This window comes from Saccopteryx leptura, chromosome 2, assembly GCF_036850995.1.
Source record: "Saccopteryx leptura isolate mSacLep1 chromosome 2, mSacLep1_pri_phased_curated, whole genome shotgun sequence".
NCBI lineage: Eukaryota > Metazoa > Chordata > Mammalia > Chiroptera > Emballonuridae > Saccopteryx > Saccopteryx leptura.
Window position 1 is genome coordinate 141,990,597 of NC_089504.1, and position 24,736 is coordinate 142,015,332.

Sequence of the window (24,736 nt, forward strand, 5' to 3'; positions counted from 1 at the left end):
AGACAAATCAAGAGTTGAAATTACCAACAAGGCTATACTGTTTAACCAATCACAGGGAGCTTACTCTGATTCTGTCTATATTATGTTAGGTACATTTGAGTTCCAAAGGTGATACTCTCATATTTTTAAGTAAGAAGTAAGTAATTCTATTTCTGGAGATATCTGGCTGTTGAAGTTTTTTCCTTTATTTTCTGAAATCTGAAGTTCCATTTTATAGCTAATGCTCTTACAAAGGTAAAACATCTCTTGGATTTTCAATGCACAGTGTGCTAAATAGATATTTTTTCTATTTGTAGTGTTGAATTGGGGTTTGTTGTTATTTCAATATGATATATGTTTGTTTCAAAGGCAAAATTATTCCTGATATGTTTTCCATTGCTATAATATCTCTCCTCAATGTTTATTACCAGTGTGGCTTCAGCAAATAGCTGCCTTTATACATTAACTTTGATGTAGACTAACTAATGAATATGAATGTGTCCAGTTTTTCCATTTCCTTTCAGGGGAAGTACATCTGGTACTCAGAAACACTGCTGCAATCTCACACAAAGAGGGTTAGTTGATGATGCTTCTTGAATATCCCACGTGCCAATGAATGCAACTTGGCTTCCTTTGAATACTCTATTTCATGCTTCAAATACTATGTGAGTGTCTAAAACTACACATGTCTTTCTAATAGTTTGTTGCTTCCCTGATACTCAAGCTGATATCTAAGGCATTTCTCTATCTTCTTGGTTCATTAACTGAATCCCAGGGTGTCTCCCAAGCTTTATGTTTTCATGAGACTGAAAGTCAATAGGCCCATCTGCCCCACCGGAAGTGGCTTTGCCATCTGGCTTTAGGAAATTGGGTCATGTCTTTCTGGTTCAAAGTGAGTTGGTAGTAAATCTTTCTTATGCTGCGGCACAAAACACAATCATGAAAAGACTGCTTTTGAAAGGTAGAGAAACACATCTTTGGAGTAATCTTCAGCTCATTTTACCCACATATACCTACCAGGAAATAATCAGTCTATTACCATTTATGGAACATCTATTACATGCCAGATGTTTTATATTCATTATCTATAATATTCACAAGAACCTCATGTAATTTTTATTTCCCCACTTAACAGATGTGTTCCTACAGTGAGAGAGATTAATGGAGATGCCCACAGATGTGCAGCTCAGCAGAAGTGCACCTTGTACCCAGACCTGCATTGGTAGTATAACTTCCATGCTGACCTGCTTCCCATGGCCTGACATCACCTCTCTGTGTCAGGCTTCCCATTTCATGCCATTCATTTAAACTGTGGTTAAAGGAAGTTAGTAGTATATTTTGTTATTTTTATTTATTACTTATGTGGTCCTTTTTTCCCAGAACTAATAAGCAAGTTTTAAATTTGATCAAAGCAAATAAAAGTATTTGAACTCTAATATGCTCCAAAGCCAGAAAGAAATTCCTGAAAGACTTCTACAAGTTTTCTTCCAGTACATGTTAGTAATTTTGACTTTCAGCTCTTTCTCAATTGTAAAGATTTGTTTGCTACTTGAAAACAAAATGTTTTATGACAACCTCTCAGTATTCATTTGGGCAAAAGGGAAAATTAAATAGCATGCAAATGTGATTTAAAGGGAAAAATTATTATCTTGTTAAAACTGCTTGATCATTTCAAAGGATAAGACTCAATCCAAAGAGAAAGAAGGATAAGGCCAGATGTGCCTCTATGCCAACCAGGGACTAGAGTGCCAGAAAAGAGCTGATTTTTTGTTTAAATTCACAATCTATAAAACTTTGAAGATAGCAAACTCAATGTATATTTAAACTTGACCCTCTCATCTCTATTGTTGACTGAACCAGATTTTCTTGGAGGAAAAGAGCAAGAAAATTTCTTTACAATTTCCAGTATCAATTATCCAGTGTCAAGTGAATACTTTAGAGCTCTTAGAATATTAATTTGAGAAGTCATTTTCTGTTGTTTACATAAAAATATTGTTTTTTATGTGGATTTTAGAACAAAAAACTTTCTGTAACTTTTCAAGTCATTCTAGTATTTTTTTTTTGTTTGTATTTTTCTGAAGTGAGAAGTGGGGAGGTAGAGAGACAGACTCCTGCATGCGCTTGACTGGGATCCACCCAGCATGCCCACTAGGAGGTGATGCTCTGCCCGTCTGGGTCATTGCTTCGATGTGACTAGAGCCATTCTAGCGCCTGGGGTGGAGGCCATGGAGCCATCCTCAGCTCCGAGGCCAACTGTGCTCCAATGGAGCCTTGGCTGTGGGATGGGAAGAAAGAGATAGAAAGGAGAAGGGGAAGAGTGGAGAAGTAGATGGGTGCTTCTCCTGTGTGCCCTGGTCGGGAATCGAACCCGGGATTTCCACATGCCAGGCCGATGCTCTACCACTGAGCCAACAGACCAGGGCTCAGATCATTTTAGTTTTAAGATGTAAAAATTGCATTTGCTTTCAAATTAAGATATTAATTGTTAGAGAATATATAGAGATATATACCAACATAGTAAAATGGCACAATCAGAAGCAATACAATTAAAGTCCAGAAATCACTAATTTCATGCAGTTATTTTCTTTTTACTAGCAAATTCTTACTTTTAAAAATGAATAGACTGCTAAGAATGGAACTTGAAAATTTTGACTTTTCATAAAATCTTCTCTTTATTAAAACCCCTAGGTCACCCAATCTCCTGGAGCAGACTTAAGTTTCACTGATCCCCGTCAGAGGCCAGTGGGGACAGTTACCCAGATTCAAGACTCTGTGTGCAAAAGCAATCAGCAACCAGGGCCCGCTAACAGAAAATCCAGTTCATCTGAACTGGTTACCGATAGGTCCTTCAAAGTAAGCTGGAGGTCAGATCTGGAAGATGAAATAGAGATTACAGTTTGCTATAGAGCTGAGGACTTAGAAATAAAATGAGTACAATACTGTACAGTCACAGTTAGTGGGCTGAGAGAGATAAACCAAAAGTCAAAGCCATGCAACAGGATATGAATCCCATAGACCTGTTTTGTCTTGTCTCCTTATGCTGTCTATATTTCCTAGATGACATTTTCAATTATCATGAGTTAATAGAACATCTTTATACTGGTTACTGCTGAATTTGTATTTCAAGTTCAGATCTTCCTTCTGAGCCACACTCTCCCAAACTGCCTACATGGTGTCTTCACTGGGCTATCTAAAAGTTATAGTCTCCAAAACAGAAATCTTACATTCGTTTCCCAGCTCATTTTTTTTCCTTTCTTTTCTTCATTTCAGTTCATGGCAACATCACTCTCTTGCCCACTGCTAACACATCGTCCCTTTTCTTTCCTCACCCAGGTAAGTCCAACTGACTTTTATTTCCAAAAGACTTCTTGAATTTCATTTTTCTGAAGGCCTATTGCCACCACAAAGTATAGGATACTATCACTTATTATCTAGATTATAGTATACGGTCTACTGGAAAGTTCTGTCTGTTTTTGGAATAAAACAAAATACAAATTTTTCTTACCGTTAATAAACTTTATTAAATAATATGATTGTCATTATTATTAATGATTTCTTGCCAGCGTGAGGGCAATTTGTATATCCCATTTTTGAAAAATGTTTTATCTTTTGATGTGAAAAATTGAACCAGTGCTTGTTTGATATCTTCTTCATGTTTGAATTTTTTGCCCTTCAAAAAATTTTGTAAGGACAAAAACAAGTGATAGTCAGAGGGTGTTAAGTCTGGGGAATATGGTGGATGTCCCAGAATTTCCCAGCCTAGTTCTGCAATTTTATTTATTTATTTATTTTTTCTATTTTTCTGAGGTTGGAAACAGGGAGGCAGTCAGACAGACTCCCGCATGCACCCGACCGGGATCCACCTGGCATGCCCACCAGGGGGCGACGCTCTGCCCATTTGTGGCGTCGCTCTGCTGCAATCAGAGCCATTCTAGCGCCTGAGGCAGAGGTCACAGAGCCATCCTCAGCGCTTGGGCAAACCTTGCTCCAATGGAGCCTTAGCTGCAGGAGGGGAAGAGAGAGACAGGAAGGAGAGGGGGAGGGGTGGAGAAGCAGATGGGCACCTCTCTTGTGTGCCCTGGCCGGGAATCGAACCCAGGACTCCCGCATGCCAGGCCGATGCTCTACCACTGAGCAAACCGGCCAGGGCACTAGTTCTGCAATTTTTTGACGAGCCCCCAAAGCAGCATGTGGCCTGGCATTATCATGATGCAGTATGATGTTCTTCCTATTGAACATTGCCAGCCTCTTTTCTTGGACTGCTGTCTTTAAATTATCCAGTTGCTGACAATACTTCTCCAAATTGAGCTTTTCGTTCAGTTTTAAAAGCTCATAATTTATTGGTCCTCGAATGTCACACCATATACACAACATTCTTTTATTCAGAGTCAAATTTGGTTTAGAGGTGGAAAGGCTAGGTTTTCCGGGTTCACAATATGCCCTTTTCTTTACGATGTTTTCGTAGGTAATCCACTTTTTATCCCCAGTTATTATCCAGTTCAAGAAGGGTTCGATTTTGTTCCGAGCAAGCAGAGATGTGCATATGACGACTCGATCATCCAAATTCTTCTGACTTAATTCATGTGGCACCCATCTTGAATATTTCCACACCAATCCTATCTTCTGAATATGGTCCGAAATGGTTTGCTGAGCTGAATTAAGCCTTTCTGCAATCTCCGATGTTGTCAGAAAAGGATCTTGCTCCAGCATGGTCTTAACAACATCGTCATTGATCAAAGATGGTCGCCCAGAATGTGGCTTATCAGAAAGGTTGAAATCACCTGTTTCAAATTTTTCGAACTATCTTCTGCATGTTCTATCAAAAACTGTACCTTCACCAAACACTTTCAATAAATTTCTACATGCTTCTGTAGCATTTCTTCCTTGTTGAAATTCGTAAAAATTACAGTGGCGTAAATGAACTTTATCAGTAGCCATGGGCACACTATGGCTTCACACATAAGACTAACGTGAATCAACTTTGTTTTAGTTAATTTGCTATGTCAGTATGTATACATTAAGTGATAAAAATAGAGAGGCACACATGCGCCAAATAAACATGTGCTTATGTGTCGAAACTTGTTGTGATAGAAACGGACAGAACTTTCCAGTAGACCTGATAGTAACCTCCTAATTTTCTATCCAGCAGTGAAAACCCTTAAATATAGATTTCAGCATGTAATTTTCTTGTTTAAAGCTTTCCAGTGTTGGCCCTGGCCAGTTGGCTCAGTGGTAGAGCATCAGCCTGGCATGTGGATGTACTAGGTTTGATTCCCAGCCAGGGTACACAGGAGAAGTGCATATCTGCTTCTTAACCCTTCCCCTTCTTCCTATTTATCTCTTCCCCTTCTGCAGCCATAGCTCCACTGGAGCAAGTTGGCCCGGGCACTGAGGATGGCACCATGGCCTTGCCTCAGGTGCTAAAATGGTTCTAGTTGCAATGGAGCAGCAGCCCCAGATGGGCAGAACATCCCCCCCAGTGGGCTTGACGGGTGGATCCTGGTCGAGCGCATGAGGAATTCTGTCTCTCTGCCTCCCTGCTTCTCACTTAAGAAAAATACAAAAAATAAAAATAAAAATAAATAAAAAATAAAAGTTTCCAGTTTTTTTTATTAACTCAAAATGAAATCCAAAATTCTTTCAGTGGCCTAAAGCTCCTATATCAGACTAGCTTCATCCTTCACTACTTTCCCCACTCTACCATACACATCTAACATCCTCTATGAACTCAGTGTTCCAAGATATGTCCTATCTCATGCTCTTACACATGCTATTCCCTATGTCTAGAATACACTTATCCCAAATTTCTACATTAGCTCATTCTCTTCAGGTCTCAACTTTAATGCTACATCCTCATGGGGTCTTCCCTGATCGCCCTTCCCAAAGTAGGTGCTCATCTGATAATCCACTGCACCCTTGTTTCCTTCAAAACTTTAATTACAATTTGCAATTGTTAATTTGTCTGTTTAAATTTTCTTTTCTGTCAGCCTTACTACAGTGTATAAACTCCCTGTCTTCCTTTTTAGTAAAATCTCTCAACCATTTATTAAATAAATTAGTTGTTCAATGGTAAAAAAAAAAAAAAAGCCTGGTTTCTTTGTACAAGGGAACCATTTGAGAAGATGGACCAAGAGAATTTTCCCTGGTTAGGGGCTGCTCTGGGTTGACAACATTCAGGAGCCCTTATTAGCTTTGCCTTTTCTGCTACATCTCATAGGTTAGTTAACTTACTGTGATTCCACCTGCTAGTTATTAAAAAAAAAGAAAAAGATGTTAAGCCATTGAACACCTTTTTTTAAAAATTATTTTTATTTTATTTATTCATTTCAGAGAAGAGAGAGAGAGAGAGAGAGAGAGAGAAGGTAGGGAGGAGCAGGAAGCATCAACTCCCATATGTGCCTTGACCAGGCAAGCCCAGGGTTTCAAACCAGCGACCTCAGCGTTCCAGGTCAAGGCTTTATCCACTGCGCCACCACAGGTCAGGCAAGCCATTGAACACTTTAAGAACTATGGAGGTCAGAGAAGCCTTATGTCAGATGGATCAAATTTTCTTGGGTCCTCCATAGACTGCTTATTGGTTAAGCTGGCCTGTTATCTTCCCTGGGCCTTGGAAGTGGGACCAGAAAAGGTGACGTGGTAGAAAAACTGGCCATCGGATGGCAGCAAAGAGTATTATTCTTGCATGACTACCTATTGATTTTGCCCCCATTGAAGGATATTAAAATGAGTCTTTCCCAGATATATTAAAGTATTATGGATTTTCCATTTGTTATTTATAGCTGTTTATTTCAAACAGTGTTAACTCCACTGCCAATTTGTGGAGTTAGTAAAAAAATTGCACATATAAAGGAATAGCTTAGAAAAGAAAAAACTCAAAGTTGCAAGTTTGTTGAGTTAAAAGAGAAAAGTTTTCTTTTTCTAGAAAGTTATTAGAATAAACAATATATGTAAGATGAATGTTGTAACATAAACCTTTTTATATGAAGATGAATTTATTCACTTAACACCAATTTGACTTAAAAGAAAATAAGATAAGGTATGTGTTGTATCAGGTGCTCTCAATGCAACACCCATTTAATTTTATTAATCATTATGTTCATTTTGCTCCTCTGTTAGAATTGAACTATATAAGGTGCTGTAAAAACCTAACACCCTGCACCTAAATTAACTTTATCAACAGTAGCTATAAACATTTTCATCTTCATCATCTATTCTAGACATGGAGAACTCAACATTCCCCAAACACTTCATTCATGTCAATGCTTTTTGCTCATGCAAGCCCGTTCTGGGAATAATTCACCAGCTCTTTCTAACTGACAAGTCCTACTTATATTTCAAGATCTATCTCAGATATAATTCCATGGAGAGCTTTTCTTCCTTTCACTCTCCTTCAGGCAAAAAGAACCTATACATATATATATATTTTTTCAATCAATCATTCATCTAGTAAATAATTATTTAATTAGCCATGCACTATACTGAGTCCCAAGAAATATAGTGATCACATTACTGCTGTCAGATTCTAGGAGAGTAAAGAGACATTATATGAACTATTAATAGTATGATTAAGGCTATGAAGACATATAAGAAAACATGTCTTTTACATATTAATATAGGTTTTTCTGGGAAATGAATCTAAGAACGTGTAGAATTTAGCTAGACAAAGAGACAAACAAGCATTCCAGAGGAAAAAGCATATGCAAAACCCCTTGGTTAGAAGATGGTATATATTTAAGTACCACTCGAAGTTCAGTACGCTACAGTACGGAGAATAAGGGGAAGAACAATGCTCAGATAAGGTAAATAGTTAAGCAAATGTGGTTTGTGAAGTTTCCTTGAAGCCCATTGAGGATATTGGAATTTACCCAACAGTAAGAAAAAATCACCAAAACTTTTAAGAAGAGGAACAAAACAATCAGAGGTGTTTTTGGTCTAAAATTCTAATTGCGAAATAGAGAACAGTTGGAGGAGAATATTATAGGTTTGGATAAATGTAGGGAGGTTATTGAAATAGTCTGGAGAAGTGATTTTGGTAGATTAGACTAAGGTCATAACCCTGGGGAAGGGGAGACGTAGAGTGATTTGAGTGTGATTTAAGAGGTAGATGGACAGGACTTGGTGACTGACTAGGAAGAGCAGTAGAGAACAAGGAATCAAGTGGGGCTTTAAAGTCACTAGCTTGAGTAGCTGGGTAAGGTGGCTGTGCTATTCCAGAGGTGAATAGATCTTATTACCAACTGATATTTAGAATTACATTGATACTCTCTGTTTTATTGTGGTCAAAAAAGTATATAATAAGAGCAAATGTAATGATACTTTAAATCTAGGATATGGAGTTTCTAAAATTCATATTAGAATTTCTGGGAGCCCAAAGACGTAAGAGTTGTAAATAATTTTGTTATGATAATAAACGGCCACATTGGACTGGGACAGCTGCAGTAATTCTTCCTGCTTCTGTCAAACTCATTCTGTGGCTGCTTCTGAAAGGAATCATTTGTGCCTCCCTCTCTTTATTTTCCTGTTCCTGGTAAGGTTCACACCCTTCTGCATTTTGCATACATAATACCTTAAAAATTAAGAATAGAGTCTCCAAGCTGCAGAGATTCTAACTGAACATTTTATTACCCTCCCCCCCCCCCCGTTTTTGTTAATCAACTTTCTAAAGCGTGAGCTATTTTTATCACCAGTTACACTTGTACCTCTGGGTCCAATTCTAATTCTCTTCACATCTCAGACGATCTCTCTGCAGCAGCATTCTTTCTGAACTCAATCAGTGCTTTCAGAAGAGAAAGTGATGCAGGGGAGGATGAGAACTGGGTCATGGCAAGCATTCTCCCTCACAAAATGTTGAATTCTTCTACTTCCAGGTGCAGAGACAGGGTGAAATGATTAACATTTACAGAGGCAAAAGGAATCATTTGAGTCACCCCTCCCCCCCAAAAGCTTACTTTAGTAAGGTTAATTCAGACGGGCTGCATTATTGTACTGTTACCAAAATTTTAACTTAATCAATAAACAACTTACTTTTAGTAAAATTGCTATTAAAAATATCTAGTGTTAAAATGATAAGCAGTGTCTAATGTAGCCTCCTCCAACCCACACTTCCAACTTAGAATCCTGGTAAGACTCAGAGAAGACCAGCACATGGTCTATTGCCTAACCGATCATTTGTTTCCAGGAACTTTAGAAATATTCATTAATTTTAACTTTGATGTGATTTGAAGTGAGGAAAATATAGTGGTTCTCATTTTTTTTTTTTTGAGAAAAAGAAAACAAACCCACTATCTGAATAAAAGTTGCAAGATCTTTCATTCTTCACCACTGTCGATCTTTTCATTCGCGCCTCAGATTCTTTATCAACTATGTAGAAAAAAAAAAAGAACATCATTCCTTTGCTATGCTCATCTTGATTCTGCAGAGCTCAGAAGGCTGTTTTTCCATCCTTTCTTACCCACCCTCAGTGCTCCAGTAAAGTGGGGCCGGTTAGGTTGAGGTAGACAAGAAGCTTAAGGAATCCAGGAAGAGATTTTAATTGTACGTACTATATTAATTCATATTAGAATACCAAGCAGGGATACAGAAGAATATTTCCACCTCATTAAAAAAGCTTACCAGAGAAATATGTGGGGATTAGTATAAAATTTGGAGCTATTTCTCCTAATTTTTCACACTGGTGTAATTCCATTTATCTACCTACTCACCCATCCATTGAAATAACTGTTTCTTATTGTCTTCAACCTTTCGATTGCCTCTGAAAAGGAAGGGCACTAAGAATGCTAGGGAAAAAATAAATTTTTTAATGAATTCTTAAGAAAGAACACACTAGAAAGAATGGTCTCAAAATATAAGAAACAGAAAAGTGATTTGATTTTCCAAAGTAACTTTATAAAAATAAAAATAGAAGCTTTGACCATCTCGAGACAAAACTTGAAGGAAGAAAATGTAATGTTGGACTAGAAAGTGAGTAGATAAGAAATTGATTTCTCATTCTCTCTGATACACATCTTTCATGGCAAAGAAGACAGAAGATAAAAGTCTTTTCTGGTCTATGGGAAAAAGTGGAGATTCAGAAAAGGAGAGCAAAAACATGTCCATGTGGACAACTGGGAAAGGTATCTTGCCTTTGTCCTTTTCAAGGCCAAAGTTTGGGTTGGGCTTGACAGAAACCTTTAAGTAGGTTTTACAGTTAGAGAGCAGGGACGTCCTGTGCCCAATCTCTATCTGGATTTTCAGGAGGGAAAGTTCATGCAGAACAACCCAGTCACCATAGAGTGAGAATGAATGCAGAGCAGTTCTAAAAAGAAAGAGACTATGCTCTTTTCCTCCTGCTCATCCTGAGCCCAGAGCCATGTGGATGAACCTCTGAATGACTTCTATGTCCTTGAAAATGATACAGAGAAAGTACAGGTGGCATTGCATATGCCTTGGAAATGGGATGAAGAATATGTGCGATGAGCTATAAATATATTATCCTGGCAATTAGGAAGCAAAGTTATATACCACGGATACCAGCAGCAGGTGGAAGAGAGAAGCATGATGATCATTACAGGCCAGTATGGATTATGTATCTTGGTGAAGGCCAAAGAGGGAAGAAAATGGCCATAAATAGACATCAACGTTTCTTTACAGCCTTAATCATACATAAGAATATTTTTCCCCTGGGAAGAAGAGATGAGATAGAAAGAGCAAATATTCTTGAATTAACAGAATTAAAATTCTGTTTAAATGCAATGTAGACTGAGTTTAATGAGAACTGGCAAGATTAAGATTTCTGTCTTTAGTAAAAACAAATGGAGGCTTGGATGCTAAGTTTAGTTCAGTTAATGATAAATCAAAAGTTCAATTTTTGCACATCTGAGTGTTGTGATTCTGAAAATTCTCTAGACACACTAGACATATATTATTGGGCATGCAGCTTACCTTCTGAGAAAGTGTTATTATAGTACTGCAATGAATGATGTTCTTAGCCAAAAATGATACGTGTATTCTGTCTTTGGCACCTGATGGGTCTTTAATAGACATACTGTATATAATAAACTCATGAATTTTATACTTTAAAAGAGTGAATTGTATGTTATATGAATTACATCTCAATCAAGTTGTTATTAAAAAGAAATGCCTGCAAAATTTGAAATAGGAAATGTAACTTTTGTGTTACTATAAAAAATTCATGGAATAGATGTCATAAATTGTAAAGTTTAGAATATTACTGATTCAGTTACAGAATATGAAAAATCACTTTTTATGAAGTTTTTTATTTTTTGGAGGCATTTACTTAAGATTTATGCATTTCATTGGATCTTGACAACTTGAAAAAGATAGACTTTATTTTGAATGATATGCAGCTAAACAGAAACAACAGGAGTAAGGTAAATTCAAAAAGGAGAAATGAATGGTTCTGGGAAGTGGATAAAAGGCCTCTATGAAGGGTCATCCCAGACACCAGTGACCATGATGAAGAGTATAGATTAGCTTTTGTGACATCTCTTCTTCTTCTCCTTCTTTCTTCTTTCTTCTCCTCGTCCTCCTCCTCCTCCTCCAACTTCTTCTTCTTTTTCTTTTTCTTCTTTTTTTTTCTCTTTTAAGTGAGAGGAAAGGAGATAGTGGGACAGACTCCCCATGTGCCCTGACCAGGGTTCACCTCACAACCCCTGTCTGGGGCTGATACTCGAATCTACGGAGATATCCTCAGTGCCTGGGCTGACACTTGGACCAATCATACCACTGGCTGTGGTAGGGGATGAGAGAGAGAAGGGGGAGAGGGAGAAAGAGAAAAGCAGGTGGTTGCTTCTCCTGTGTGCCTTGATCAGGAATTGAACTCTAGACATTCATACACTGGGCTAATCCTCTATCCACTGAGGCAACTGGCTAGAGCCACATATCTTCTTGTATCTGTTATAGGCTATTATTCCTTCAACAAGTAGCATGACCTCTTTTATTTCAGTTACTCCAAATGCTGCCAAAAGTAAAGTGTTGGTTTTTAACTACTTGATAGTCATTAATACAAGGAAAGAAATCTAGATCTTGCTGCCACAGCATTAAAAGTAGTAAAAGAGGTCTTTCTAAGTCAAAGTAAGAGAAATCCTAATAATGTTGTCATAATTGCTATTTATTACAGAGTAGCAGAGTCACCAATTTGGAAGCAAGTTCTTATGCATCAACAAGTTTAGCATTTATCAGTACTACTCAGAACCACAGGGTTTTTTTTTTTTAAATTTATTGATTTTTAGAGAGAAAAGAAGGCAGAAAGACAGAGATAGAGAGAGAAACATCAATTTTTGGACTTGTTGTTCTACTTTCTTTGTGCCATCATTGGTTGTGCCATGACCAGGGATTGAACCCCTAACCTTGGCATGCGGGAATGGTGCTCTCACCAACAGAAACACAGTCTTAACCATACTTCCTGTACTATTTTGTAACTTGCTGAGGAAAACAAAACAGTTTGCAATAGAGTATGTGGTGTATTAAATATGGTTGGCTTAAAGTATTGTGTTTGAATTTTTTAAAAGAAATTGTGAAGTACTGTAGACTTAATTTCAGAGTGCAGATATTGAGGCTGAGAAGTCCACATTTGAGATTTACAAATGAAAAGACCTAAACTCTCCAAGTTTGAAACTCAAGAACATAGCATTACAACTTGTAGTGTCTTGAGAGCTATGCTATAAACAGTGTAGTTTATATTTCCTAGGGTCTTCCTATGGTAGCAGCTCTTCAGATGGTGGAGAAAGATTGTTTTCCATTTCATTAGCCTGATTCCAATGTCTGAGAAACAGAAGCTCCTTTGTCTCCTAAGCTCAGTGAGTTGGCCTTTCTCTTCCTTTAAAACAAATGCTCAGCAACTTGCATCAGTTAACTAAAATTGGCAAATTGGTCTTATGATAATTGTGACATTGTAAGTTCGGTAAAGCAACAGATTTAATAAAATCACAAATGTAAGAACTTCAAGAAAAAAAACACATTAATGAGATTCATGCATGTTCATGTCAGCCCCTCTCCCCACCAGTCCAGTACTTAGCGAGAGGCTCGGGGACAAAATGGCCTTGGCGATATTAATGTGTCGGTTTCCCTTGCCAAGGCTCATCGGCTGGCCATACTCAAAAATGTCCCACTTGCTGAAACAAAGACTAATGCCGCATGTAATACATGGGCATGACCCAGAGGCACCACAAAACATCTGTGGTCAGGTTGATTACTTTGAATCACATCATAGTGATTTGTTCTGCCCAGAACAGACACTTAATCTTGGACTACTGAATGTTTTATTCACAATCTTAGGATTCTTCACGGTGTTGCTCACCAACGGACTGGTTTTCTTTAGAAAAAATTTGCTGAAGCCTGAGGAATTTATTGGTTGTACTGTGGCTTCTGTTTACCCCCCCCCCCCCATTTTTTTTTCTTTTCTTGAGAAAGAGAGAGAGAAAGAGAGACAGGGAGAGAGAGACAGAAACATTAAGCTGCTGTTGTATGTGCCCTGACCGGGGATTGAACTGACAAACTTCTTGCTTCAGGACAACACTCCAATCAACCAGGGCTTAATTTTTATTAATTTTTAGAGAGACAAAGAGAGGAAGGGAGAGAAAGGGGAGGGGGAAGGGAATCCAGCCAGAAAATATCTTTATAGAATAATGAAACAACATTTTAAAAATTCAGTTACAGCACTTTCTGAGGTTAAGCAGTTCTTTTGGAGAAGGCATTATATGATTTTAAGCAGGGATGCATACTCTAATTTGCCTTGATTGGAAGAAGCACTATTATTTTAAGTACTATTAAAATGGAAAGAAAACATTACTACCAAGTGAACTATGACTTAGAATCATTGTAAGAAGCAGGCCAATGTCAGGAACACAAGAACCAAAAATAAAAGACTTACAATAGGAGAAATATGGTAAATGGTACTTTCTTGTAGCTATAATATAAAAGTTAAAGAATCAAGGAGTGGAAATGAAAGGCATATTCTGACCTACAGTACCAATGTCACCTTCAAAAAAATGCCTGCCATTTTTAAAAAAACCTAATTTGTTGTGTGGACTTGTCAAAATTTCATTTCAAGGTTGTTCAAGGAAAGGGACATAAGCAGATCAATTCAGTTTTATTTCTTGCTAGTGATTTTTTTTTATAAATAAATTTTTATTAATTTTAATGGGGTAACTAACATAATAAATCAGGGTACATATATTCAAAGAAAATATGTCTAGGTTATCTTGTCATTCAATTCTGTTGCATACCCATCACCCAAAGTCAGATTGTCCTCCGTCACCCTCTATCTAGTTTTCTTTGTGCCCCTCCCCCTCCCCCTCCCCCTCTCCCTCTTTCCCTCCCCCCCGTAACCACCACACTTTTGTCCATGTCTCTTAGTCTCATTTTTATGTTCCACCTATGTATGGAATCATGCAGTTCTTGGTTTTTTCTGATTTACTTATTTCACTCTGTATAATGTTATCAAGATCCCACCATTTTGCTGTAAATGATCCGATGTAATCATTTCTTATGGCTGAGTAGTATAACATAGTGTATATGTGTCACATCTTCCTTATCCAGTCTTCTAATTTTTTTACAGTGATTAAAGCCTTTAAGCAAACTCTTGACCAATACAGCAAGAATCCATAAAAGAGTAGTGTCCTTAACATGTTCACCAAGTCCAAGTTGGCACCAACACCATTCCAAATCCCTGCAAATGCAACCCAACCCCAGTTCAGTCCGTTAGGAGCTGTCACAAGGAGCAGGAGTCCAGGAAAAGTCCACATCCAGGAAAAGACCACATGGCACTGGAATTGTCACAATTCTATACTTTGCAGCTCACGTCCAAGTCCCAATGACCGCTGCTTCTAGCTGGTAATGATTCAGGTAGACTGGAAAAGCCATCTGCAGCATGTGTGGAGATGGAGCTTCTGTTCTCCTCTGCCTGGAGAAATGAGACCAGGTTGCTTTTCCCTGGAGCTCTGCGACTGTGGCATGGTAAAGAGAACCTTGGGATACACTAAGCTGGGTGGCAAAGGTAAATTCATAATAGAAGTTGGCAAAAGGGGGAAAGAGAGCTCTAAATTAGGAGTAGGTCCCAGCCTGAAATATGAGTGGGGCATTGAGGTAGGAGGGATAAAGGAAACACTATATACTAAGCAAAGCAGCAGAAAATAGGACTATCAACACCCACAACAGAGATCTTCGAGGGAAGAATAAAAAACCTGACTATTCAGGCAATACATAGTTAAGTGGCCCTTGTGCAAGTGAGATCAGTTTACCTGCTTCTTGGAAGAAATACCCTAGGCTTGTCCACAGTGTCATAGATGGGGCCGACGGCCCTGGGCACCTTCAGCCTTCAGTGGCAAACCCCAGCTTTCTGGGCAAGGTTAGGTCATAGGTGGCTGGAGCAGGGCTGGAAGAGACTGAACCCTCCCTTAGAGGAGCGAGGGGAAAGCCTACCTTCCAGTGTCCCTGTTTCCTCACAGCAAAGGCATGTAAGCCGGGTAGGCTTTAGCTCAATGACCTTCCTATTCACTATTGAAGCAGGACCCAGATGGAATCCTATGAGACCCCTTTGGGGCGTTGGAACCTTTAAGGGTGTATCCTAAAAGCTGGTAGTTCCCCTGATCTCTATTGGGCTTTTTCTGCCTCTTGGTATCTTAAAGGCCATGCTCAGAAGATCTCGCTGAGGGGTTTGAGGATCCCCATCCACCTATATAAATCTTTTTTGTACATCTGGAGCTATTTGGAAAAAGACAAAACAGTGTTATTAGCTGGATCAAATAAAAGAAGGTAGAAGTTTGCAGGAGAAAAAGATTTGGTGTCTCCTGTTCATCAGCTTTCAAAAGAAATTTAAAAATTTTTAAGTAAAAAGTATGATATGGTAGACCCATAGGAGTTCCAAGATATGACTCTCCCCTTTTAAATTTTTTTTAAATTGACCTTAAAATATTTGCTGGGTACACTTTAATAATACCTTGACTTTAACGATTGTAAGAAATACCCATAATTCGAAAGGTTTGACAAAATACAGTAAATGCTTTTGCTACATATGCAGGAGCATTGTCAGTTTTAACCAGTTTAGGAAATCCAATAATAGAACAATGCATACAGACAATGAGCTATAACATGCTTAGCAGCCTCTCCTGTTCTGACAGAGGTTACCATAAATCTAGAATAGGTATCCACTGTAACGTGGACATAGGACTTGTCAAAATTTCATTTCAAGGTTGTTCAATGAAAGGGACCTAAGCAGATCAATTCAGTTTTATTTCTTGCTAGTGATATTTATAGAAAAAAAAGAGTTAAATAATCAAGAAAAGACTTTCTGATTAATGATCATTAGACTTTTCAGTGACAGCTGACAGTTAAATGTTGGGTGGGTGACGTTTTCTAGAACAGATCTTGGGCATTTTAAAGTTCATCAGACAAGTATGCAATGTTGCCTAAGCTACTTTATCAGAAATGATAATTCTTTTTTCTCAGAAGGAAGTTATGAAATCCATACCAAATGTGGTTTGGAGCAATATTTTCTTCCAATCATTGAAGGGAGAAATACTTCCACAGGGGACACAGTGATGCTGGCAGTTCGGATTTTCTTGTAACAAGCAAAATAAAACAGCATCAAATGGAGGGAATAGAACTACCATTTTTTTTCCAGTGACTTACCTAATTAGTAAATGAAAATAGGCCAACTGCTTCACATAGGAACAAAGAAACATACATCAAGAGTCAAGTGGTCTCTGAGGGGGCTCCTATACTGGCTTATCTAGTAGTAAAAGTTATTAGAAGATTATATTGACCAAGTGATATTTGGCAAGACCATGAACAAGCCAAACACCTCGGAATAAAGACTTGAATCAATCTACAGACCAAAACAAGTACGCCAGCCATCAAACAAAACAGACGAAACTAACCAGCTGAGTTAAAAGCAAGAGGATATAGCATAGGTCTCATGACTACTTAAAGAAATAAATAATTTCTGTTATGTATATATCTAAACTTGCTAATTAGTTTTTCTTCTCTTCGGTTACTCTTTTAGATAGGGTGTATCATTGATGTTCAATTTCTAATTGAATGTATGAATTTATACATATGAGAAAAATCTAAGCTGCTGTAGTGAGTTCAAAATAGAGTGACTGAAGATAAAAGTTTAATTCTTCATACGTTAGCCTGGATAGTGGTCTAAGACTGGCCATAGTTTGAGTCATTGCCAGGGATCAGAGCTACTTTCACTGTTCCCTCATCCATTCCTAGAGTGCTGTCCCTGCCCACCGTGCCTAAAACAAAGCTCAACTCTGCATTCATTTTTCAGCCTGGAGGAAAGAGAAGTGAAAAAAAAAGGAGGGCAACATGTTTAAGATGGTACTTGGCTAAACAGACAAGGCATGCGTATTACCCAAAGATGGATATGGAGGTTGATGAGTCTTTGTTCTCTCCTCTCGGGGAGACGGTGAATGCATTTATCTGTATGACTGTGGGTATTTTAGTTTGCCATTATTGTTAGAGGTTTAAATATACAGGCAAATGTATGTATAAATGTTGCTTATCAGAAAGATTGAATTTGGTGGATATAGTGAAATGGTGCTTACAGTCTCCTAAATGTGGCTATCTATACTGCAGATGTTGGAAAACAAATTCTATTCATAAAATTTTCTGGAAGCTGACAATTGGGTTCTGTCTATTCCATGAAACTGTGATATACAGGCAGATATCTCTCCATTTGTTTGGGTGTTGTTTCTGGCCAGCATCATTGTATATTTGTTTGCTTTTTCTAAACCACAGCCTTCTAACATAGAGGTTGGCATTGATTTTTTCTGTAAAGGGCCAGATATGATACATGGTACATTTTGTGGAATAAGAGGTCACACACAAGCTTTGTCAAAAATAACTCGACTCTGCTGTTGTAGTAAAAGTACTCATAAAAAAACCTCAAAAACCCAGACAGAGGTGTCTGGAGTCTGGCTATATTTTCTGACTGGACTCAGCCGGGAGACGCAGGTTGCCAGATGCTTTTCTCGTGGAGGGTTTCAAGAAGCAGCTGAAAGGAGCACTGGTGGTCCAACTTAACATTTGATCCTCTAGCCACCAACCTCACGGCTGTCAGGAGATAGCTGCGAAGGTACTGGCTTCTTATTCATTTGATCCCAGATGTTCTTTGGATCACAGCTTCAGAGACGGCCGCCTTGTTTCTCCATTTTTCTAATTGCAGTAAAGATTGTCACTCCCTGCTGGGTCAGTTCGATAGTATTGATCTGGAAGTCATGCCTGAAAGCCCCAGGTAAAGCATGCTTTTCTACTTCTTCAGTGATTTTTGTAAGCACCCAATTTCCTACATTTAAAAACAATATCTCCTTAAAATATATCGAGACTGGGTTCATTTCCTGCAACTGGAAACTGTTTCATCCAAGCTTATCTCTATATAACATTCCAAGACCATAACTCCCAATATCTCTATACATCATTCAGAGACCATTACTCCCTGTAGGCCACATGCTGGGAAAGAAGAGCAGAGGCTCAGTGCTTCTGAGATTTTTGGTGCCCTAAAGAAATGCTTTTCCTTTTTCTTTTCCTGAATAAAAAGCAGAAATAGCACTGTGAATAGTGCATGTTGGTAACTAGTCTGATCTTGGCAAGAAAAGTATAACATCTTACACTCAAGACTGGATTATGGTTAGATGTCCCAAACTGAACCCACGAAGCTTTCTTTCCATTTTCATAGAAAAGCTACCAGCCACCAAGTGGACAATAAATGGTTCAAGTGATATTCTACTTTGTCTTTTAGCAAATGCTAAGTCTAGGTTGGTGGTTGCCTATTCCAAATCAGTAAAGACGAAGTAATTCATAGAGGTGTTAAACGTGCTGATGACAAGGAGGTAGATATAGTTATGAACATTCATTTCCATTATAAACGGAACATTAGAAGTTGTTAAAAGACATCAATTTCAGTAGATATGAAATAGAATCCTAGAAGTGAGAAGTGAAGACAAGGATGCATAAGTAAATGGCAGAAGTAAAAATGGTATTTATAGGAATTTCAAGAGCAATCACACACACACACAAAAATCAATTCTAAAGGAGAAGAAAACCTAATAAACTTGCACAATATCAAATCAGTGATGTGGTGGAAGGACTTCAGTATTTCTTCACACACGGAGGAAATAGACATAGTTTTAAAGTAAATAAAACAATGACATCTACGAAGAAGAGAAAAGTAGAAATCCAACCAAAGAAATATATTTCCAAGGGAAACTAGACATAATTAACAATTACATCATAAAAACATTTTTCTGAGCTAAAGAAGAATCTACATTTGTTGGCCTGAATGTACTCACCAAATTTCAGGCTACAGTAATGAAACTCACAAAAAATGAAGACCTTTTCAAATATACATTTAAAAAAAGTAAAAAACAACCCTAAGAAGCTATTCAATGAATTTAGATTGCTTTAATATCTTGGCTCTTATAAACAATGTTGTAATGTAGATGTCCATCCACAGATTAATGGATAAAGAAGAGGTGGAATATAATGGAGTATACTTAGCTATAAAAAAAATGAATCTTGCTGTTTGTGACAACATGGATGGACCTAGAGAATGTTATGTTAAGTGAAATCATTCAGATAGAAAGACAAATACTATATGACTTCAGCTAGATGTGGAATCTAAAAAACAAAGCAAACAAAATAACGTAGAATTGGTGTAGAAATTGATCAACATAATGGATGTTGACACTGGTGTGGGATGGCCTTACTAGTAAATACTTACTGCTAAATTGATTATGACATAACTATGTTTTCATTTTTGTGTGAATTCAAGAAAGATATTTTTAAGTATGCAAGGTCTCAGAATATATATTGCTACTAAGACACTCTTACCAAGAAAACTAATTGAAAGTGTTCCCAACAAACAAACAATAAATTAAGATCAAAATTTGGTGAAATAGATTATATAGAGACATTTGCATAAAACTACTCTGTATATACAGTTATAAAATTAAATGCAAAACCAAGAACTATTTTCTTTTAATTAGGTTAAATATATGTATAATGAAGTACACAAAGTATAAGTTAATAACTTAATGTAAATATGTGCACATCTGAGTAGCCAGCAACCATATCAAGATATAGAATATTATCAGCACCCCCAAAGGCTCTTGTATGCTTCTACACATTCAGTAGAGCCCTCTCAAAGTCACCATTTTTATGATACTTATTTTTAGTTTTTCCTGTTTTTGACCTTTGCATCAATATTGTATCTGAAAGGTTCATTCATATTATGTATTACGTATACTAGTATAGTAGTTTGCTCTTTTTAATTTTTGTATAATATACCATTAAATGAATCTGTTACAAGTTAATTAGATTGGTACTACTGATGAGCACTTGAGATGTTTCTAGGTTTTTTTTTTTTCGTTTTTTTTCTGAAGCTGGAAACGGAGAGAGACAGTCAGACAGACTCCCGCATGCACCCGACCAGGATCCACCCGGCACGCCCACCAGGGGCGACGCTCTGCCCACCAGGGGGCGATGCTCTGCCCCTCCGGGGCGTCGCTCTGCCGAGACCAGAGCCACTCTAGCGCCTGGGACAGAGGCCAAGGAGCCATCCCCAGCACCCGGGCCATCTTTGCTCTAATGGAGCCTTGGCTGCGGGAGGGGAAGAGAGAGACAGAGAGGAAGGAGGGGGGGGGTGGAGAAGCAAATGGGCGCTTCTCCTATGTGCCCTGGCCGGGAATCGAACCCGGGTCCCCCGCACGCCAGGCCAACGCTCTACCGCTGAGCCAACCAGCTAGGGCCTGTTTCTAGGTTTTGACTAATTAAGTTCTTTTGGACATTCTTGTGTATGATTTTTGATGGATATAAATATTTATATTTGTTGGCTATATTCCAACAAACGAAATTGCTGCATCACTGAATATAGCTATGATCAACTTTTGTGGACATTGTCAAACAGTTTTCCATGGTTAGTTTCATGATGTATCAACTTGGCTAAAAATTAGCACATCCAGTTTTAAATCAAATACCAGTTTAGGTGTTGTTCTGAATGTTCTATATTTTGTAAAAATGGTTAACATTTACAATCAATTGACCTTAAGTAAAGGGGATTACCCTACATAACCTGGGTGAGGCTCCTCCATTCTTTGAAAATCCTTAAGAGCCTTTCAGAACTGTGGTTTCCTTGAGGGAGAAATTCTGCATGGACTGCAGCCTCAGCTCCCACCTGAGAGTTCACAGCTTACGGAACCCAGATATCTTCTTCTCATCTGGTACTTCACTGTTCACTCGCTGGTAGTGTCTTTTAATGACAGAATTTCCTAATTTAATGAAGGGTTATTTATTCATCTTTTCTGGTTTGTGTTTTATGTGCTGTTTAGAAATTTTTGTGTACCTCAGGTTATAAAATAATTTACCTATCTTCTAAAATTTTTTTATTTACCATATGTTTTACAATTAGGCTTATAGATTAATTATTGTTATGTAAAATGGGAGTTAATTGTCATTTTTTCATCTGGATATCCACTTGATCTACCACCAATTGTTGGAAAAAAATCATTTCTCTACTCATTGTCAGTGAACTTTTGGTTGTTTATTAGATTGATTGTTATATGCATATGTCTGTCTCTGAAATTTCTATTTCATTTTATTGGTCCTTACTGTGTAACTTTATAATAAGTCATGATATCTGGAATTGTACATCTCCTATGTATATTTTTCAAGACTGTCTTGTGTTTTTTTAAACTTCTTTTGCATTTTATATAAATTTTAGAATCAATTTTGTCAACTTCCACATAAAGACCTACATAAAATGGCTAATAATTTAATAGCACTTGATCTAGAAATCAATTTAAGAAATCTTTACATTATTGATCCTGTTACAAATACAACAATTGTGATTCTCAATAGATCTGTAATGAAAAGAGTTACAGTGGCTTATAGAAAATAAGGACTAACTTTAAGCTATCTTTTGAAGTTACTGAGATTCTTTTTTTTATTAGCTTCAAAGGCTATCTGGGGTACTTGAAAATCAAAAGCAGTAAGTTCTATCATACAGAACAAATATAACAGATAATACAGTGAAACTGTTGCTGGATATATGTGTGTGTGTGTGTGTGTGTGTGTGTGTGTGTGTGTGTGTGTGTGTGTGTGTAACAGAGACAGAGAGAGGGACATAGACATATAGGGACAGACAGGAAAGGAGAGAGATGAGAAGCATCAGTTATTCGTTGCAGCACCTTAGTTGTTCATTGATTACTTTCTCAAATGTGCCTTGACTAGGGGACTACAGCAGACCTAGTGACCCCTTGCTCATCAACGACCTTGGGCTCAAGCTGATGAGCCTTGCTCAAACCAGGTGAGCCCACGCTCAAGCTGGTGACCTTGGGCCCTCGAACCTGGGTCCTCAGTGTCCCAGTTCGACACTCTATCCACTGCACCACCACCTAGTCAGGCACTGGATATGTATTTTTTTTCCCAAAGAACCTGGTACTAGTAACATTCTAGGTAATTATACTGATTTATGGACAGCTACTGGTAGCAAATGCTTACATAAAGCTTTCTACTTTAACTATAGCTTTCTATGTGTTAATTTCTGCTATGGTTAATGAAATTTCCACAGTGATATTAATGAAAGTTATTTGGTACACTTTCCCCCCAAAATAAACAATGTCAAACAAAGATAATTTTCTCTTGACTGAGAGGATGAGATAAAATTAAAATATTCATGTGTAAATGACACAAACAAGGTTTGTAAACAAATGTCCTATCACTGGAGAGGGTGATTAGTGGAAGAAACAATCTGTTTTAAATAAAAAAATAATTAAACTTTTATTAATGCCTTGATCAAAATAAAATAACATTAGAGATTATCTATCTCAGGCTGACCCCAACTCCCATTTTGTATTGAAAAGATTGCTGATGGAAACTGTCAAGTTGAAGAATGTTATTTTCTTATTTTTGACTCCCATGTACATTTTATTTGATTATCATTCTATAATTTATCTATCTATCATTTCAAATTCCACAGTGATACTTACATCCAGTGGTGGGATTCAAATAATTTAACAACCGATTCTCTGCCCTAATGACCATTTTAAGTATAAAAAAAACAATATACCAAAAGGTAGTTTATTATTTCATGCATTTATTACTTAAATAAGAACAATAAAAAAGGTACACGAAACTAGGTTATGTTAGAAGAGTTTTAAAATATTAACGAAGCCTTGGCTGGATACCTCAGTTGGTTCAGAGCATCGCCCTGAAGCACAGAGACTGCGGGTTGGACCCCCAGTCAGGGCACACACAGGAACAGACTGATGTTCCTGTCTCTCTTTCTTTCTCTCTCTCTCTTTCTCTCTCTCTCTTTCTCTCGCTCTCTCCCTGACTTTCTCACTAAAATAAATAAATAAAATATTAATGGAAAGTATTAAATAATACCTGACAAAAGCAATAAAACTGTTATTTAAGATATTTCCATATTGCTTCTTGATTGACATCTTCACTTGCATTTTTTCACCTATGGATGGAATGAACATTACTATGGACACTTAGAATATGCTGTTGCACAGATGAACATTAAAAAAGAGTAAGGCATGTAAATTTGTGGTTTTCACATTGGGTGGCTGCCCTGACGCCCACCTTAGAGAGAACCCTGATCACAAGTGCCATTTTAACAACTGGTTCACCAAACTCAACAAAAAATTAGGAATTGATTCTGTTGAACCCATGCTGACCAGCTGAGTCCCTCCACTGCTTACATCCTGGCACATGGCGTTTAACAGAGTCAGGTCCTAAGATTGCTGTTAAGTAAGTAGTGGTGTATCCTTACATCAGACTTTTCTGCACCCTTTCCTCCTCCCCACTCACTCTCACCCCTCCATTCCCTCAGAAACTTGCATACTGATACTGTCAGTCTATCAGAGAAGTCACTGCTTCTCAGAGATTGGTAGTAGTTTGTAATATCCATGTTTGCTTCTGCTTCCCACTGACACTGCTACATTACATCTTCTAGCTTCTTTTTGCCATTGCAGCACTGAGACTGGGTTCAGCAAAGTGCAACATTTACAAGGCTAGCCCCTAAAATCTCCTTCGATCGCCCTTTTCATGCTCTTTCCTTTTCTGTTAGCCAGATGCAAAGCATTCAGTGGCAGACTTGAGGGCCAAGGTGATAGTCATTTGATTAAAGCGTGCCTGAAGGACTGTGTGGGACAGTGTGATCCCCTGCCCCCTGCTCCACCCTAGACAACCTCCCCATTGGACCTTGATGGGAGTCAAAGGAACTTATTATTGTGTTAAATCATGAGATTTGGGGGTTCTTTGTAACAAGAGTTTGAGTATTTTGACAAATATTGTGCACTAATTCCAGATTACTTGTCCACTCTGCTTACCCTTTAGGACAGGAGGCAGGAAATGATATTGCCCAAATCCAGTCATGGCCTGTCTTTTTACAGCCTATGATCTAAAAATGTGTTTAAAAATTTTTTTTAACTGTAGTTAAAAAAAAAAAGAAGAAGAGGGAGAGAAGGAGGAGGTTGGTGGTGGGGAGAAGAGACAATGCGGTAGAAAAAGAATATGGCATGAAAAGCAAAAAAAAAATTTTATTTTTATTTATTGATTTTAATGAGAGAGAGGAAGGGGGAGAGAAAGACTGGAACATCAATCTGTTATGGTATTCTCCCTGACCAGAATCGAACCAGCAACCTGTGAGCTTCCGGACAATGCTCCAACCAACAAAGCTATCCCGACAGGGTGAAAAGCAAGAATTTTTTTTACCATTATTCTTTTACAGGAGAAGTTGGCCAAC